This window comes from Centroberyx gerrardi, chromosome 17, assembly GCF_048128805.1.
Source record: "Centroberyx gerrardi isolate f3 chromosome 17, fCenGer3.hap1.cur.20231027, whole genome shotgun sequence".
In the NCBI taxonomy this organism is placed as follows: domain Eukaryota; kingdom Metazoa; phylum Chordata; class Actinopteri; order Beryciformes; family Berycidae; genus Centroberyx; species Centroberyx gerrardi.
The window spans coordinates 21,290,538-21,299,913 of record NC_136013.1 but is presented as its reverse complement, the minus strand read 5'-3'; positions in this window follow the sequence as shown (position 1 = coordinate 21,299,913).

Below are 9,376 nucleotides of genomic sequence, written 5' to 3'. Positions count from 1 at the left end.
GTGTTCTCTGAGGGGCGTTTGATATTACATATGAACCCCAACGGCAGCAGCCAAGAGAGAGAGAGAGAGAGAGAGGAAGTTGAGGGAAATGGGGAACGGTTGTTAAGCAAAATCATGGTAGTCCCTTTCAGAGCTCACCGCTCCATTCAAACTTTTAAAGGCGCTATGTGTGGCATTCTAACCTCAACAAGTCATTACCACATTCATTTTGAGACATTAGCATAATTACCATTCACAAATGGGACCATCACCAACAACTTTGGTAGCCTCTCTCAGCCTCTACACTGCATTTTACATTGTACACAGGGAGAGAGAGAGAGAGAGAGAGAGAGAGAGAGGATTGTGGAATGTTAAGTTTCTCTTTAGTTTTCACACCGGGAGACTGTTGGATTGAGTACAATGCTGCTGGTCTGCTGCATCTCTCAGACAAAGACTCCCTCTAGAGGCCATCTCATGAAGCGTTAATGACTGACTGCCTGACCCCTCTCTCTCTCTCTATCTCTCTCTCTCTCTCTCTCTCTCTCTCTCTTTCGTTGTGTTGACTGGATATGCAGAGCTTTCCTGTTGCATTTGTTTTTGTGTTTTTGACTTTGCATCGTTTCTGAATTTGCAGCACGTTTCCTGTTAATGTATTTGCTTTGGCATTCTGCAGTGTGTTTTCTTCATTTGCAGCACATTTCCATTGTTTGCTTTGTATTTGCTATGGGTTTTCGTATGTGTTTTTGATGCAATTGCTTTGGGCCATTTGCCCGCATCGGCCACCGTAATTTTAATGTCAGGTGTAAATGTAATCCAGCGAAATCACATATAGACACAATCTGGATGCAAGACGCATATTAATGGTATAAACGGAGCCGAAAGGTGACGATGCATGGCTGTATCTGTCTCCACTGGCAGGAATCAGTTGTTAGTCCTGTTTCTGCCCTCCAAGCCAATGAGTGTGTGTGTGCGTGTGTGTGTGTGTGTGTGTCTTTCATTAAATCATTTGGTCAATTTGCAAGCTCTGCTGACATAGCTGTGACTCTCACACACACACACACACACACACACTGATTGAAGTATGAGTGACTCAGAGGCTATTATCCAGAGAAATGGCACCATTAAATATTCACATGATTGGCTTCACTCCGCTGATGGATTTAACTGTACACTGACCTGTGTGTGTGTGTGTGTCTGTGTGTGTGTGTGTGTGTGTGTGTGTGTGTGTGTCTGTGAGACACTAGACTGAACCTAGCAGTTAATCCACGACTGATGGTCCATAAATCATGATCCCCATTCTGCGTAACTCTCACTCTCGCACACACACACACACACACACACACACACACATATACTCTGGTGTTGTTATATTTGGACTATATTAATTACTCAAGCATTAATCCCAACCTTACCCCTTACTCTAAATTTCGCCAAATCCCAAAACATATGGCCTTGTTAAAGTATAGATATAAAAGTACACATACACACACACACACACACACACACACACACACACACACAGGTCAGTGTACAGTTAAATCCATCAGTGGAGTGAAGCCAATCATGTGAATATTTAATGGTGCCATTTCTCTGGATAATAGCCTCTGAATCACTCATACTTCAGTGTGTGTGTGTGTGTGTCTCATGGTTAAACCAGCCCAGCTTACAAACTGATTTCTTAATGACAGACTGTCAAGTGGAGGCAGAAATTGTTGTGACCTTTAGAGAGAGAGAGAGAAAGTGGGAGGAAGAGACAGAGGAGAAGTCAATTAATGCTTAAGTTTTCACGTAGTATAAAAACCCTTGGGACTGCAATATAATAAAATAGACAGCACATGTGGACAGAAGCCACACACTTGGCCGCTCAGCTGGATGGATTTATGGTGACTTGTTGATCATGCTGCTCACAGTCTGAATACACAGTAAGAATTAACCAAGGCTGCCTTCAAGGTCTCTTCGCAAGTTCCGACTTTCAAGTTTGGAAGTCGTAAATTTGACTTGTGGCACATTCAAGCGCTGTTGGTCAGGAATAATAACAAAATGGACCCTGTAGCAAAAGTACTTTTTTTTATGTTTAAATTTAAGCTACGTTGTGCTGCCGTGGCAGAATAAAGGGGAGACAATGCGCATTAGGCATATAATTGATAGAATAGATACATACATAACATATAATGATAAAGTACATCACTTTTACCATTAGTTGTTAACACAGCTAAGTATCAAAGTAAATCCCAACTTTCCCATTATATTCACTAGTTGTTTTAGCACTTTGTTGGGTCGTTCATGTGCACTCAGCTTCTAATAACAATATTTCCGACAGCACATGAAGGCAGCATAAGTATCAGCATTTGAAGGCAACGTAATGTCTACATGTAGGCAGTGACAATTTTGGGTGATGTAGGAATTAAAGATTATTCTACTGCTGGCTCATTTTAAGTCACTCTGGATAAGAACGTCAGATAAATAAAAAGTAAATGAAAATGTAGCTTACAATGTCATGCACTGAGCTTGAGCTTTAAATTCTATACACTCTGTTTGACTATATATATATATATACATATAAAATAATTAACCTTTTTTTTAAAGACAACTGAGCGCTGTAAACTCCAACCCCAGTTCGTTCCAAGGACAAGTTTGTCAAGGGAGGAGGGAAAAGGGGAAAGCAGATGAAATTTGTATGAATCAGAACAACCATCGGCTTCTTTGTGTGGCTCAGCAGTGAAGGACACTTCTGCTCCAACATGGTTCCCTTTGGTTTCCAGGAATGATTTCAGGAGAACTTGGCCATGAATTTTTAAATGCGTCGCAAATTGCCCCTGTAAGTCCTATTCACCCAACATTAACGGTGTTGTGCAGAAATAAAACAACACAATACCTGCCACTCCTCCTCCTCCTGAGTACCATCAAGGTTGGGGGGGTTTATTTCTCCACCAGGAAAGAACAGAAGATTAGACTTGTATGAAAAGAGGATGCATTGTCCTGTCAGGTTATTTAGAAGGTTGGAACAGGTTAGAAAAGAGCTGAAATGTCAGGGTGGGGACATTAACTTTCATTAATTTTTCCCATAGGGAATCTGATAATTTAGGTAAGCACCTACAACCTTACTATCAGGTGATGAAAAGACTATATGTGTTCCGGTAGAAACCATCAGTCACTCTGATTTCAACTTCTCTATAAATTTTAACCGTGTTTTATTCCTGAGTTGCTTGTCAAATACTACACTACCCACAAGCTTTAGCGAGTTTCCACCAATCGGAGAGGTCGCTGTTACCATAGAAACCCGCACCAAAGTTGCACATGGCTGGTAGCCAGACCAACCTGTCAGACATGAAAATCACTACAAATCAGGAATCACTATTATGTGATTACATCATGTTAGTATCACTGTTGAAAATGAGGGAAAGGGAATTGATGATGTCACTCTCAATGCTGTATGGGATGAGTAGTTTATTCTCTCTTTAAAAAAATGTATACAATTTTGTATCCTTGTCCTTTTTCATTTTTCATATGTATTTTTTTCTGAATCTATTGTTATAACCTTGTGATTAATCTTGTAACTGGTTGGTTTGGTTTAAACCTTTATATCAGGGTTTTCTGAAATGTTTATGGAGAAAATAAATGGGAAATTTCCTTCAGGAACCTGTATCACTGATAAAGAACTGTAAGAACTGTATAGAACAGAACAGAATACAATAGTTTGTCTTCCATAGGGAAAGAGTGAGGAGTCCATCTGCTTTTGTGTGTGTGTGTGTGTGTGTGTGTGTGTGTGTGTGTGTGTGTGTGTGTGTGTGTAGGTGTGTGTGTGCGTGTGTGTGTGTGTTCCATAGGGACAGAAGGGTAGAGTAGAGAGCAGTTCCAGCTGTTTCTAATAGGTTTCCACAGTTTGTCTCTGGAGAACACACACACACACACACACACACACACACACAGAGTCATTATTGGCCTGCTCTTACCATTCTCCAGGTATTCCGTGCCCTTTGCTCCACCTTGGCCCTTTCACAACAGTGAAAATGGCAGAGCAAAAGACTTGAGGCAGAAGAAAGAGAGAGAGAGAAGGAGGGAGGAGGAGAAAAGGACAAAAAACTGAAGAGACAGATCTCTGGAGAGAGAGAGGCATGACTCTGAGGGTTTCCAGCTGAAACACTCCACCGGGGGTTGGCAGCTGCTGGGAAACCCATTTTCACAATTTTCAAGTGGATAGCCATGATGGATGGATGGATGGATGGATGGATGGATGGATAGATAGATAGATAGAGAGACAGAGGGATAGATTCATTCGATTAGATTAGATGAAACTTCATTGATCCTCATGGGAGAACTGGGTTGAGAATAAGCTACAGATAAGAATAAGACATCTAGAGAGCAGTGAAGATAGTACAGATATTTACACATAAACAACCAGATACTGAAAATGATATAGCGAATAAGTAAACAAAGATACATCTTCATTGACAGATTTACAGGTTGAAGCAGCAAGGGTGCATCGGTAGCTGTTCACATCATGGGAGAACAAATGTACAGATAGATATAGACATTAAAAATGGAGGCAACATATATACAGAAGTGACATGTAAACGTGCAAATGTGCATAGTGAGCTGTTGCATTGTAAATTTGGAGATAATGTATGTACAGACGATCAGTCCAGACAGGCAAATGTGCATTGTAAGCTAATCACATTGTAGTACAGTAAAGTAAAGATGTGTCCAGGAGAATGTAGCAGCTCATATACAGAGACATGTACAGTACATAAAGAGTTAGGTGGAAATATGTGGACTTATAGATAAATATACATATAGACAAACAAGCAATTTAAAGTTTCCTCCAGGAGTTTGGGGTAAAATGAGGAGAGTCGGGTAGTTTTACTCAATAATTCAACAATATTGCTAAATGTTCCAGTGGACGAGTGGGTTTATTCATTATAAACTTACGTAATAAACTGAAAAAGTGTTGGTCAAAAGTCACAGCACACAAGAAATTCAGTTGATTCCCAGTGACGCTAACTTAATTGATCTGGTTCACCGTCACTATATTTCTTCCAGCACAAAGCCTTGACAACTGCTACAGTCCTGCAGTTACCCGATTACTGTAATTGTGGCTTTCCATCACCATTTGTCACAACACAAATGGATTGACTGAAAACAAACGCTCATTTTTTTCAGCCAAAATATAAAAAAATTCGTAAACAACCATGGTTACCAATAGGCATGTGCAGCGTTGCTTGTGTCGATCAAATCTGGATCAATGGAAACTTTAGCTTTAGCCTCCCATGTGTGGAATATGTATCATGAGCCTCAGACCAAGGGAAACTATGGGTAACACATGGCTGCTTTTCAAAAACTCATAAATGTCAGTGACAGCTGTTTCTATTTGTTCACTTTTTCGACATTAATGTGATCACACATCCATGAAATAATGACTCTTTACAGGGGAGGTCATTAAATATATTGATGAATTATTACTAATTAGCATCAAGTCAATTAGCTTACAAAACATTGTAGCACCCAAAAGTGGAAAACTGTTCTGAGTTGTATGAGCAGGAAATATTAATATAGGAAGCAATAGCATGAAGCCAAGCCTGCTGATTATCTCATTCGGTTATTAAAGACATGGAAAATTAGGTCATTACAAAATAAACACAAATTAATTAGGTTTGTGTTTTTCTCCTCCAATATGCAAAAGTCAATTTCCTGGTTCATTGAAATGTGCTTGGGGGAAATAACATGGTTCCAATCCAGTGCTTTATGGTGAATTTAAAGCAAATTTGCTAAATTCATGCCAACACAGAATTTGTTTTTGTGCCACCAAATCAAATATGCAACAATGGCATCTTTGTCACAGTTTCAAGTGTCATTTTCAACCATGGGTGTCACCATTCTTTACATATTGGGAGGGGGCGGCACAATTTGGCCAGGGGTCTGCAATACACTATAACAATAACAACAGTTTTACACAGACTGTATTATACAAACTGAGAACACTATGAGCGATTTTACAGTTAAACACTTCTTGACTGAAGACTGAAATGTTTGCGAGGGAGAGAATGGAAGTATAAATGGTTGGAAGCTGCCAAACCAAACAAGGATATCTAGGTCAAATCTGCAGAAAAATTTGTCACTGATACAGATTTTTTTCCCATTTGACTTATATATGTTTAATTCAAATTTAAAGTGCAGATTCTATTTTTTGTATATCAACGCATTGAACACAACACATCTTCTTCAACTTATGCCATGTTTTGTATGCAAAAAAAAAACCTAGTAACTGATGCTTTGTGAATATAAATACATTGTTTTCACAGACTGGCTTTTGATATTTTGACATGCACCATTTGGACTCATTGTTAGCAGAAGAGGCCTAGCAACATGAGCTCGCCGTTTCAACCAACAGCTGACTTGGGAGCCAATATTGTCTGCGGGTCCAAGTACTACAGGTATGTAAGAGACAAATTATATATAGGTCCAAAATCACCAAACTTATCCTTTCTACCAGTAGACTCTCACTATGTTCACAAACTACGTAGCTAGCTTGAAAACAACTTCAGTCACGATCTTTAAGGGTTGTCGAAAGGCATTCTGGGAAACGTAGGAAATCAGTAGCTGAAGTATAAGTAGACGAGGCGGCTTTAGCGAAAGAGGATACACCAAAAAAAGTAAACTACAACACAAAAAAACAACACCTGGAATGCACTGAACATCACAGATTGATGATATCTAACAGCGTCAGAAGAGTATCTGAGGGTGGATTTTTCCTTCAACCTCCCTGTTTTGTAAAGTGTACTGCGACTGACTACATTTCAAACCGAAGTAAACTTGAAAGTCGACACTCCTGCCTTGATTCATGTCATAGCGAAACACTTTCAACAGCATCCTCCCCTCTCAGCTCTCCTGAAGGGAGAGCATCTCCCGGCTCCTCTGCTTGACGCTGCTCTGCAGGCGCTGGAGTTAAAAGGCCTGGGAGACGCTGTTGTTGTTTGAGGGAAGCTCCTCTTCTCATACCTCCGCCTGACATTTGCTCTTCTCTCCTCCGTCCCTCTCCGCTCTCCTCCTCCTCGCTCTGTTCATCAGTCCGCCTCGTTTCTGATATTTGTTCTCCACCTTCTTCCTTCGCTTGCTTCCTTCGTCCCTCCTTCCTTCCTTCCTCCTCTTCCTTCATCACTCCCTCCTTCCTTCACGTGCTTCCTTTGTCCCTCCTTCCTTCCTTCCTCCTCTTCCTTTATCATTCCCTCCTTCCTTCCCCTTCTTCCTTCATCCCTTCTTCCTTCCATCCCCCTCTTCCTTCAACCTTCCCTCACTCCTTGCCCTTCTTCCTTCCATCCCCCTCTTCCTTCAACCTTCCCTCACTCCTTTCCCTTTTTCCTTCCATCCTCCTCTTCCTTTATCCCTCCCTCCTTCCTTCTCCCTTGTCCTTCACCCCCCTTCCTTCCCTCCCCCCTTCCTTCATCTCTCCCTCCATCCCGTCCCCCCTCCTTCCTCCCTCCATTCCTGTCTCTTCTTCTCTTTCTCTCATGCCTGAATCCCTGGTTCCCCCTCTTCATCTCTCCATCTCACCTCTGAAATTTACTCTGCATCCTCCCCATCTTCCCCTCCCTCCTTTCCTCTCCATCTCTCTATTTCAAGGACCGAAGCTTCATTTCATCTGTCTGGTCCTGCTTTACAGCCTCGTAACCACACACACACACACACACGCACACACACACACACACACACACACACACACACACAGAGGCTGGACAGTGACCTCGGGACCACACACACACTACGGCTGTCTCGCCAACAGACAGTCATAAAGCCGACCACTCAAAACTCTTATGGCATTGAGGCATTGTGTGTGCGTGTGTGTGTGCATGCGTGTGTGCGTGTGTGTGTGTGTGTGGCTAGCTTTATATTGGCAGCTGTCTCCAGCAAAGCCCAGTATATTTGTTCTCACTCCACTGTCCTAATTCATTGGCTCTTGACAGTTAGGGGAATCTAATTTGAAACTGTAATTTACAAAACTACTTCAAAAAAAATATATAGTTACATTTTAGCTACCTTAAAAAAAATTGTTGCAACTATTTTGAAAAAGTGGTTCAGCTCCATCAAAACTGCAGTGTAGAAAAATATCTGAGCCTCGAATGTCATGAAACTGTAATGATCCCCTAACAATTCAGAATTCAGATTCATATCAAAAATTGGAAATAACTCAAGATAGACACCTTCTCACAACAATATATAAAATTATTGTGAGAGATTTTCAGTAACCAGGTTGTGTCAAATGCAATTTGATCTTGATCTCCTCTAAACCTAGGCCTACTCCTGCAATATATTTCCTGCCAGTTCAGGAACAACATGGTCCAGGCAGTCCTTTTGAGAATACAAGAAAATCCTGTCTTCAGCTTAGCATCCTGTTGAGCAGCACAGGTTGGAGTAGATTTGGCGTACAACTTCAGCTGACAGTGTCTGGCTCAAAACAAAACAGAAGAATGCTAGCTAACGGGCGCTAGCTTCAACCTGGTCTTACACAAATATGTGAAATGAACACGACTTGCTAACACTAAATTCCGTTGGTGGGACATAGTGTTAAAATTCTGTGTTCCCACTCCAGCACGAAACGGTTACATGAAATAGGCACGACTATAAACAGGAGGTAGTGTCACATTGAAGTAGCGTGGTGGAAAGCAAGGTGTTGTGGTCGTGGTGGTGGATGAGCGTATGCATTTGACTTCAATGCTGGTCAATTGTACAAAGGACATTTCTACCGTGGGTGAAATTAAAATGTTTAGCTAAAGTTTGTTTTAGTTGCCTAACCATAACCTTAACCCAAACCTTAACCAAAGTTATTTTACTTGCCTAAACTTAACCGTTAGCTAACCTTTAGCTGAAAATGCCATGTTGACATTGTTACTGTTGGCACAGAATCTAAGTTGTGTTACGCTTGAGCTCCACTACCACTACCAGCTTTGCGTTGTGTTCCCATCAGCGTTGCGCCAATCGACATTGTTTTGACTTTTGATGGTGGGAAGAACATACACCAGAAAACAACCAATATCAACTTTATTTCTCTTTTTTTCAATGAGGGAGAACGCGTGCGTCAGCCATCGAGAATTGAACCTCAGCAATTTTTTAGCTTGGACGCAGCCATCGGACGCACGCAACGCAATGCAAACTTGAATGCAATGCAAACGCACCGCGAACGCAACACAAATGAGATCATGTTGTGTTAGGCAGCAAAATGCCACCTCAAGCCTTATAGTCTTTGGGCTGTCCAGAAGCTGTCTGCTAATACTTGTCTGCCTGGAAGGTGTTAATTTCTTAGCAGTGTTTAGGCTGTCTTGAAGTTAGCTACTAGTACTGGGCTGCAGAGAAGACTCAATACATGAGTTTTCTACCTTGCAGGCAGCTAGTATTGTTTAAAACC